At 36.7% G+C, this 10,381-nt stretch overlaps 1 long non-coding RNA gene across 1 annotated transcript in view; it reads right to left on the bottom strand.

Annotated features, from left to right (window-relative positions):
- The window catches only part of LOC130014257 (uncharacterized), a 55,634-nt gene extending 45,629 nt beyond the window's left edge, over positions 1-10,005 (bottom strand). Inside the window, exon 1 of the long non-coding RNA XR_008789239.1 lies at positions 9,680-10,005. This is a non-coding gene — a long non-coding RNA (uncharacterized LOC130014257). The remainder of the gene's footprint in view (positions 1-9,679) is intronic.
- Between the last annotated feature and the right edge of the window lie 376 nt (positions 10,006-10,381).

Below are 10,381 nucleotides of genomic sequence, written 5' to 3' on the forward strand. Positions count from 1 at the left end.
TAAAGGTAGGCCCTAGCGCCGCTGCCCGGCAAAAGTTCCCTCATAGCACACTCTTCATAAGTCCTGTTGGAGCAGAACAGTATGACGTTAAACCCCATTTCATTTCAATGGTCCGCATAGTGCACAAAAGTAATAATGAAGTCGTCGCTGGGCGGGATTTCACTGTTTTACTTTAGTACTCAATTTCGTCCCACTCGTTAAAGTAGTCCAAATTCCCGATATTCCTTTACGTATGCGAGTAAAAACGCCATAGTTTAAAATATCGACCGTGATATATATTATTTAAAAAGGGAAACTACTTGTATTATCAAGTTTATCAATAAACAGTTGGGCTGCTCAACTTTATGATGGAAGCAAAGATTAATCAATATCACTATTTGTTCAAGATCTCTCTTGCATTAAGGACAGAAAAATAACATCGTGATTATGATTGTCGTATTCTAGATTACAATACGATTGTAGATGATCGTTAGCGATAGGCACTTGTCACGAAATGATTTGTCACGTAATAAGTGCAGCCATTTTGGATTGAACCCTGGTGACACCAAGTAATGCAAATCGTTAAAATTATTCTTGTGTAGATTTTATCGAAGGGTTTTTAAGTGAATAAGCTTACATAAGATTTCTTCATGTTGAAAGGGAAACACAGATATTGTTAGCTATGTGAACATTTTGGGTTGGAGAGAAATGTCATCGAGTGTTCTAGAGAGAGAGGCGGGGGGAGTGAGAAGTGGCATCCAGTCTTCTGAAGCGTGAGAGCTAATAATCCTGCTGGTATTTATTGTAATTATATATATATATCAAAACAAAGCGTAAAATTTCCAAAATATAATTAAGTTATTATGGTATATAATATAATTAGGTTAATATATGGAATATAATATATTTATGGTATATATACTATTCAAAAAAAGTAGGGGATATTTGATTTTGGGGGCATAATACTAAAATATGCAAATGACTACGAAAAAAGTCACTATAGAACCTAACAGAAGAAACATTTCCAGTTACATGTGACGCCCAAACGCACCAATAGCTACCGCATGGAATGCAGGTGATGCTTGGGATCATCATGGGGGTCCAACCCAAGATTTGCACGACTCTGACTTTGAATGTTACAGTCATTGTGGCATTGAATTCCAGGGTGGAAACATCAGTTTAATTGTTTTAGTGACCAGAAAACAAATTTTGATATGCGTCGGCTTACCCAAAATGAAAGGTTACGTGCCCTTGGCACGCTACAGATCGGCACAACACAGGCGGTTGTGGCGCGGACGATGAATGTTTCTCAGTCTGTCATAAGCAGGCTATGGTCCAGATACCGTGATACACAATCTGTACAGGACAGACCACGCTCAGGTCGACCAAGGGCGACAACTCAAGCCCAGGATCGATTTATCCGTACCTTGGCCTTGAGAAATCGTGTCATCACAGCAAATCAGATCAGCGCTCGTCTTCAAACAGACACTGGTGTGAGAGTAAGTGGCCAGACGATTCGGAATCGACTGCATAGGGGTCACCTTCGCGCCCGACGTCCTCGCGTGATCCCTTGTTTTAGAGATCATCGCATTTAGGCAAGACGTCGTTGGTGTAGGGATCGTCAACACTGGGATAATCGACGCTGGAGCAATGTGATGTTTTCAGATGAGTCAAGGTTCACTGTTGATTTTTTGGACAGACGTAGGAGGGTGTGGCGTCGTCGAAACGAGCGCTTCCAAGACGTTAACGTCATCAGACATGATCGATTTCGGGGTGGTTCTGTTATGGTGTGGGGAGGCATCACTGTTGCTGGAAGAACGGCTTTACATATTGTTGCAGGGCGTGTTACAGGCCAGTACTACCGGGACAACATCTTGGCAGTCCATGTTGTGCCGTTCGCACGACGTCATGGCCGCCGTTTCATCTTCCAGGATGACAACGCAAGATGTCACAGGGCCAGGATCGTTACAGGTTACCTCCAACAACAGAACATCACCACATTACCTTGGCCAGCACTGAGTCCCGACCTCTCCCCCATCGAGCATGTCTGGGACATGCTTGGACAGAGGTTACGTCAACGTCCTTCAATGTCCAAGAACTTGCTGCTGCGTTGCAACAGGAATGGGACAATCTGGACCAAAATGACCTTAGACGTCTCATTAGGAGTATGCCACGTCGGATCAATGCTTGTTTGGCAAACAGAGGAGGATTTACCCGTTACTGACTTGGTTGTGATGCTGTGGTAACTTTGCTGTTTGACCCCGGGTATCATTTTACCCTTATAATGGTCAGTCTGTGCCTTACTTAGTCTAACGATCATTTGGAATAAATCGATGAATGTGAACTTCATTTCATTTTGTCATTTGTTTCTTCGCCAGTTTCATTAGGTGACTTTAATAACACTTAAAAATCAAATATCCCCTACTTTTTTTGAATAATATAGTATAATTAGGTTATTATGGCATATAATAATATATATATAGAGAGAGAGGCGCTAATAATCACGTTGGAATTATATATATATATATATATATATATATATATATATATATCAAAACAAAAAGTACTAATATAATTAGGTTGTTATATTAATTATCAAAACAAAAAGTACTAATATAATTAGGTTGTTATATTAATTAGGTTATTATAGTTAGTTTTATTATGGTATATAATAAATTAAAATCTATAGAAAAGCTATGGGATAAATAACCAGAAATTTCAAAAGTTAGTAAAGTTGCTGACGGGTTAAATACCATGCTTGTTCTCCAATCCCATTAATTCATGAATGAAAAAAATATTATTTATAAGAAACACATAAAGTAAGAATATTTCAATCAATATGAAATGAAATGGTGTTTAACTTTCTGCTCCGACTGGGCTAATAAAAACGGGCATACGTCATGCAGTGTGCTATGTGGGAAATTTTGCCCAGACAGCGGCGCTACGGCCTACTCTTATATCGAATTCCAACTGCCAAGAGATCTTTTACGTGCACAGCAATGTGTACACGAGACCTCGGTTTAACGTGCCATCCGAACGACTAGACGGCCGTCCTTTACGGGCGCTCTGTCCTGCACCATTGACAAGGGGAAACTAAATCGGAAAATACCGATGAACGAACCCGCGACCTCCAGACTAGAGAGTCAGCGTCTTACTCACTTAGCTACCGTGGCTCCCACAATCAATATGACCCAGAATGATATAGTATATACATATTATTACAATATCAAATATCAATAGCTGGCGATTTTGGTATTACTGAATATTAATGTAATTACAACTAATTAATAATTAATGATATGTGCCCTTACTGAATTATCGAAATTACCCCACTCTCCCCTAGAGAGATATTAAATACACAATTAAATCCGACTATAGCCCTAGAACTTCTGTTTAAAGTAACAGTTGGCTGTTTGAAATTCTCTAATAAAGGAAAGCGTATAAATTATGTAGTTTTATGTTAAATTCTTATAGGATCATGGTCGCACTATTGCAATTTCTTTACTCCATTCTGATGTAAACAGTGTTATGTCCACTTCCGATTTAATTCAGTTATATACTATCGTAAATACTAAATAAGTTTATAGGAGAATGAAACGCAATATTAAAGGAGATAGTACCAATATTATTACATTCCAAATAGACAACGATGCTAGCTACTGGATTCATCTTTTAAAATGTTTGAACACGCATTCATTCAAATTCAACACTAAATTCAAAACAGCGTTCGTGACGTCACTGACGGAACCGGAAGTAGTAGAAACCGGAAAGAGTAGAAACACGACTTGGATTTAATTTCTACGCGTACTAAACAAATTTGACACGAAAGCTCGGGAAAGAATCCTTCAGTTGGCGCTACAGCCTAATCTTATGTCGAATCTAACTGTCAAGGGATCTTTAACGATAACGGTCTCCAAAAATACTTATATCTCTTTGGTCTTTTTATATGTCTACGATGGTGAAGATAAATAGTAGGAGTATATATTTCACAAATCATATATAAAACGGTATTCAATATTCACAGAAGTGTGAGTACATGCATTTTTAATTCCATTTCCCACTCCTCTATATCGAGCCAACTTTTATTTAAAAAAAAACGATAATTGACAATGAAGCGGAGCAAATCAAATTGTATCCGTTTCTAAATGAAACATTAATATTGTCTGGTGCCAGAAATACTGTCTCCTCTCGTTTTATTGAGAGAAAACGCGTAGGCTCAAATTTCAAATAAATGTATGACGGTGGTGGATATGATATATGTAGGTTGCCAGGGGAAGGTGTTTGCGATAATGTTGTACACGCTGAGACTAGCTAAGTTGTATTAACACTCGCTTACATGATAAGGCCCCTTAAAAAAATACTTGGTGATCGTCCTTTTTTCCCAAAAATATACAGAACAAGCAATACTTCAGGAATATTAAGCTTTTATTTCGTGTCAAAACACAACTCATCTGCTTATAAAGGATGAAGGATGAACATACTCTGTGTAGCAATATGCGTGATATGCGTCGCTGGTCAGATATGGAAAGTGAAATCGACCAAAAGAACCCCTAACATCCAACGTGTGACTCATACTCTCTCCTCTACTACACATTTTATTAGCCTTATGATCATCTAATATTGTCTCTGGTTATATTTGTAATTCTTCCTAGGGACTTCTTTTACGTTGTGAATTTACAGCTTACTATCTCAGTAGTTAAGACGTTTGTCTACCATGAACAACAATGCAACAGTTCGTTCCTACATGTTATATCAAGCACTGGATACATAGGTTACAAGCATAGGTTATATTACAATACTTAAAATTAACATGTCGTTCTCTCCATCCCCTAACTCGATTTTACAGACGGCACACACTACATTATATGACTCTCCTACAAATCAATGGGGTCTGCTGAAACCAGATGGTGTCTCTTGAACCTCCGCGGTCTCTCCAACGAATCTACATGACTCTGCTCCCTAAGAATTTAGCGGCGGTCTAAAGTCTATAGGACCTAAATCAGTCTTATAACATTGATAGAATCCTTGCAACAGCTCTGTCATTTTTTTAATTGGACAGATATTACTTAATTAATTGTGGTGATTGTTTACTAAGTCTAATGGCGTCAAGCACGTTACCTTGTTTTCAACCCAGAAACAAATGTTTACCAAATTTAGGCTGATATATAAACCTATCACCCATTCAATTTGAGTGCGTGAGGTATGACTTCTATATAATATAAAACCAATAATTAAAATCAAAGCCATAGTTAATAATATAAGGCTACATTTAAAGAGCAACAATTCTACCAATCTTACTACATTTGTGTTGTATGCTATCGCTGAATATTGCTAACCTGGATTTGATATGACACGTCTTTCTTTTTTAAAACTATGTTATAAACTATAATGGAACTAAAGATGAACACGAGAGTAAATGAATAGCTATAATTGTTAGCGCAGAGTGGGTGAGAAACTATTCAATTACGTCCATGTTTTATTTGTACTTTGAACGCAACCGTATCTCTGTAATGAGACATTTATAATGACGCTAAATAATGACCATTTAATTGATCATGTTTACATATAATGTCGCAGCTAATAGTATCTCTGTTGCGCTGTTGTATTTAATAACAAAGGTATAATTATGTCGAATTATCTTCTATAATTGTCCTGTTTGCTTCAATTAAGTTAATGAAATCTAGATGAATACAGCAAAATAACAAATTAGCTGACTGGGTATAAACTTGTAATTTAGAACTCTGGTTTATTTAGTTCTATCGTGTCAATGGACTAATGTTACTTTCTACCCCGTGGTGCCTTCTCTTCTCTTTTTTTTTATAGTTCGTTTTGGATCGGAACTTCGCTGAAAACCAGGGTTTCGTCCGAAAGTAGAAGACATTTATTTAGGGTGGCTTATTTGTGCCAGTCGTTAATTTATAACCTTTTCTAGTAAATTACTTCATATGAGATATAACCTTTTCTAGTAAATTACTTCATATGAGAAAGGTTTACTATATAATGAAACCTAAGGTATATTAAAAAAAAAAATGAAAAACCCTTTCCCCGCAATGTAAACCATCTCGAAAAGGCTTTCACCGTGGAGAAACGCGAAGAATAGGTTTCCACCGCGGTTTTTCGAATTACCCTAGTATTCACTGCGAAACACTCGTTCGTTGTATTGCTGAGTGAATCTAGAGTAAATTACTAGAAAAGAACATTAAGGCACGAATAGGCCACCGTATTTATTAGCTATACGTATGTTTGTCCTTAGACGCATGCCTTATTTATATTCTATTAAAGCTGTGTTTGCATATATTTACCCGAACTGTTTTATCCATACTTTGTAATAATTCTAGTGTAGATAATAATATGTGATAACAGTGCAAAGTATATTCCACAAATCTTGAAATCGAAGACAAATTTTACACTTTAGTGCTCTCGAGCCCATTTCCAAGGATTGCCCATACCATTTCAATCGCTCATATTGCCATGAAGCTTACGTGTGAATCGAATGGCATTTTGCCATTTGATGGTCGAATCCCCAGTTGTACGTGACAAGGAGTAGGGTCGCCTGTCCAACCTCGTGGGTTTTCCCCGGGTCCTCTGATTTCCTCCCACTTCTAAAGACCCCTACGCGCAAGCGAATTATTGAAATAAAATTAAACCATATGTCAGTCCTGAAATGACCTAGTTTGTGTCGAGTGGACGTTAAACCCCATTTCTCTCTCTCTCTCTCTCTCTCTCCCATTTGATGGAAATTCAAACGTAACTTAATGTGATCACTACCCTAATGTCAAAACACGCGTAATGTGTACATAACTGTAATATGAAGTCAATAAAATACATGATCAATAAAAAAGAATTGTATAAACTAGAACCAAGTCGTGTTTAGTGTTGTCGAGTCAATGAAATAAAAATATTTCAACGCGGTTGAGGAAACCGAATTAGAGGGGAAACAACTTCTCTCCATATGCGTAGTGATATAAGTGATATGAAGTACTATTTGTCAGTGAATAGTTTTACGGAGGTATTTAGGTCTAAGTCGCCAGATTCAATAGACGTCTGTATAAGTGTGTAAGATAAGATTGGCGGATCGAGTTGTAAAACAATAGTGATTCAGTTGTAAATCAGAATATGTACTTACGGCGACTCTAAACTTTGTGCTATTTTACTTATCAATTTGGTACTGGAATTACTATATCATATTGTTAAATATTTAACTATACACGTCTGCGCAAAGCTCCGGGGACAGTTATTGCTTGAAGGCGGACACATATTCCCTTCGTAGTTCACCCCGTGTAAATGGTACAAGCTGGAGAGTCTGACAAAGAACAGTTTGCACGTAAACGAAAACTTGTCAGTTGTATTTCGACGAATAGCAGGCCTATGCGGAAACGTCACTGCCAGGGCAAATTTTCCCTGATTACACATTTTATGGAATAAGCTCGTCGTCATGGTCCATTTCACCCTCTCTCTCTCGTATAATCTTGTTTCCTAAGACTCAACTACTACCAGAGAGTAGCAATTCAAACTTAAGTAGAACTATTTCTTTCGATCGATTTAGTAAAGTAAAGATAATTATAATCCACACTCAGTCGATATGATTCTACAAATTATAGGTCTGTATGGTAAAGTACATTGTTTGAACGGAATTGTCGTTTTAACCGAATTGTCGTTATCCACAAAAATAACCAATGTCAAAATTTAAGTTAAATCTTTTTTATTATTTTTCATTAAGGACACACAACAAAGATAATATGATAATGATCAAACTGAGCTTAACACTGTTGACAAGAAGTTCAACCGCATTCCATTATTTTCCTACCACGCTTTCAGTATATGGAAAGTTATCTTGGTCTAAATTACATCAAATTCGCAAGATAATTTGTCTGCACGTCAAGTCATCTCGTTTACATTACGAGTTAGACACCAATGTTTGCCCATCGCTAGGCAAATTCTGAAATGACACCATGGCTTTACAGAACCAACAAACTTTTGCGTGTTTCTAAAACATGCAACCACAACAAAGAGAATACAACACGCACAATAAATAAATATGTACACTTATTACTGTAATTAACAGACAAGCGAGCTATAATAAACATTCCTTTTACGACACGAGCTATATTACCATTAAAATGTGATCATATTTAGGTAAATTTTGCAAGAATTTCGTGATGACCTCCATGTTAAAAATATATAAAACGAACACGAATCAGCATTTATGACCACCTATTCATTTTGTGCACTGAACAAAATCAAAGATTTGGAATCGTTGTCTTGGTTTTTATTTCTCTATTACAATTTTGATCAGAATGAAAGAGATAAAAAACATAGCAGAAATTGTCATAAAAATAAAGTAACCATTTCATCATCGATAGCTTTTTTTTCAGATGTCAATTTTATTTAATATAGTCAATGGTCGGCTGTCGCTTTAAGATATGACCGCAACAATGAAAATAATTTTTTTTCAGATGTGATGGAGCACAATAAGTTAGTTTAGTACACTCTAAGAATAAGCAAATGTTTCCCATGATCATTTAATATTCCCTTTATATTTTTTTTATCTACGTATCTAATCATCTATGCTGTATTATTATACAGTTTGATCTATCTGTGTTATGTTTTGCAGCTATCCAACACTGTTAAGCCACCAGAAAGCTAACCTATGCGCGTTTAGCTGTTCGGATCGAACGACAAAAACGATGTCCCGTGTACACATTGGCGTACACGTAAAATAACCTTTGGCAATTGGATTTCGAAATAAGACTAGGCCCTTGTGGCGCTGTAGGGGCAAAATTTATCTCTCTCGTAGCACACTGTGTAGAATATGCACAGTTTCAGTAGCCAACGTTAAAGGCCACTTCATTGCATTTCTATATATACCATTTGGAGACGTAAAATGGTGAGTGAAAAGGCATTATTCTAATGAGACATTCACGGTGTAATCACAGCTTCTGCTCCACGAAATGGATTAATGATTCAATAGAAACAGTGACAAACTAAATTTAACTGCCATTAATATTATCATACAAACCATTGCCTGCTACTGTTTACGTAGTTTTGGGGGTTTTTTGTGTGTTTTTTTTTTCTTGTGATAAAACATAAAAAATATCTTGACATTTATAGTACATTGTAGGACTGCATGACCCATCCCCCTCTCTCTCTCTCTCTCTCTCTCTGTCTTCGCTTAGTTATCTTAACCATCTTGATGTTATATTTTGGCTGTATTATTTCATGTTAGAGAGGAAAATATCCTTTGAAATGGACTCTGGTATTAAGAATACAATGTTGGTATATTGTGTTATCTAGCGTCTCTAGAGTGGGTTTATTTCATTTTATTTAATATAGTCAATGGTTGACTGTCGCTTTAAGATATGACCGCAACAATGAAAATAATTTTTTTTCAGATGTGATGGAGCACAATAAGTTAGTTTAGTACACTCTAAGAATAAGCAAATGTTTCCCATGATCATTTAATATTCCCTTTATATTTTTTTTATCTACGTATCTAATCATCTATGCTGTATTATTATACAGTTTGATCTATCTGTGTTATGTTTTGCTGCTACCCAACACTGTTAAGCCACCAGAAAGCTAACCTATGCGTGTTTAGCTGTTCGCTGATTTTAGTATTTTGTGTTTGCCGACAACTTTTAGAGACAAATTAATTACCAGGAATGCATATGCATATTTTCAATCTAAATGTAATTCTTACCTTCGACTTGTCTGTCTGAAAGTCGGTCTGACCTTTCACCCCTGCGTTTATCATCTCCACCGTATCTCTTGCCGCTCTCCGAGCCCTTAGTGTTTCCTTTATTCTTGTACATTTTGCGTTAATTAAAACAAAACTCCAGCAACTTTAAAACAATGGCACCAAAAACAAATTCGTGTTTCAAACGCAACAGAAATTTCCAATAGAATAGCAAATTGTGAGAGATTCAACTAGAATTCACTTAAACTGTCCGCGATATTGCTATCCAATGATTAGAACAGACTCAATTCAATATATTTCTTTAAAACTGGTGGAACGCTTCGCAGAATGCGTTGCTATGACGGCACGTGAAATTTTTGCTGCCGATCAATATGACGATTGAAGTTCTTGTCCAATGGGAATCGATTATCTCTCATTAGCATAGAATTGCTGGAAGTCTCGATGAATGGTACATAGTGCGTGGATATTTATGATGACTTCTAACAATAGTTTTTCCATTGAATTAAGTGAGTGGAGTGGCCACACCTAAAGGTCAAAGCGATTCAAGCTACAATTCCGGCATTCGCGTTAAAGCAACTAACGCGGTCAATGTTTCTAGAATTAAAAAAACGATCTTAAATAGCAGGTCCCCCACTACATTTCCCAAACTCTTTATTTATTGAATTGTTTACTTATATTCACTTCGGGATCAGAACTGTCAGTGTG

Source organism: Patella vulgata, chromosome 1 (genome assembly GCF_932274485.2).
Source record: "Patella vulgata chromosome 1, xgPatVulg1.2, whole genome shotgun sequence".
Classification (NCBI taxonomy): Eukaryota; Metazoa; Mollusca; class Gastropoda; family Patellidae; genus Patella; species Patella vulgata.